This window comes from Heterostelium album, assembly GCF_000004825.1.
Source record: "Heterostelium album PN500 unplaced genomic scaffold PPL_scaffold5, whole genome shotgun sequence".
NCBI classification, from domain to species: Eukaryota; Evosea; class Eumycetozoa; order Acytosteliales; family Acytosteliaceae; genus Heterostelium; species Heterostelium album.
In genome coordinates, this window is record NW_008805067.1 from 535,397 (window position 1) to 536,480 (window position 1,084).

Sequence of the window (1,084 nt, forward strand, 5' to 3'; positions counted from 1 at the left end):
TAGTAAAATAAAACAAAATAAAAAATAAAAAACCATTGAGTATACTTCAAGATATGAGATAACTTAAAAAAAAAAAAAAAAAAATTTTATTTAACACCCTCTTCCTTGTTCACCAAATGCCAAAACGCTTGGAAAAAGATAGCTAGCGAGCATGGACACAACCCCCACCCAATACTCCTAAAGTGCAAAAATATTTATTAATGCATATAATATATTTTTTTTAAATGCACATAAAGGTGTATCGCCCCCACCTCAACCAACCAATCAAAGAATCACCCAACACAATAATCCCACTCAAAACTATATACAGAACATTCATACGAATGAACTCTGACAAAAAACTAACCACAACCACAAAAGGACAGGAAATCCTCATAATCAAAGGATTCTCCCTCCCGGATACCTTCACCACAAACTCGCACACAACTCCCCATCACCCCCACCACATTATACGCCACAACCAACAACATTAACTGACTAGCTAAACTAGAATACCACAAACTAATCAGAAAATCAAAACAAGACTTCGGTCCAAACAACTCAAACATTCAAGTATATCAATCCAAATGGCTGAAGAAGCTAGACGACTCCAAACTCATCTGGAACCACCAAACCTGGAACTTCTCAACTCCATCCCACCTCACTAGCAAATAAACAAATAAAATCCATTTGAGTATTCTTCAAGATATGAGAATACTTTAAAAAAAAAAATATTTTGTTTTTTTTTAAGTAAAAATTGATTTTTTAAGTTTTATTTTTATTTTTTATTTTTTTTTTTGAAAAAACGATTTGTTGACTCATGATCAGACAACAAATTGCAGGTATTGATATAACCTGCTAGTTCGTGTTTTATATTATATATACTTTCTCACACAGGCCGTGAGAAATAGCCAATAAATATTATTGTTTATAGTTATTATTAATTAATAAGTTTAGTATTAGGATAGAATAGATCTAACAGTAGTTGAGTGTTGATGAAACACAGTATAAAGTGATGGCACGTAGTTGGAAGGATTTAGATTCCAATCAGATTTAAATTTACGCATTATTGCAGAGCAATCGACAGTGATTCCTTGGGAGATAG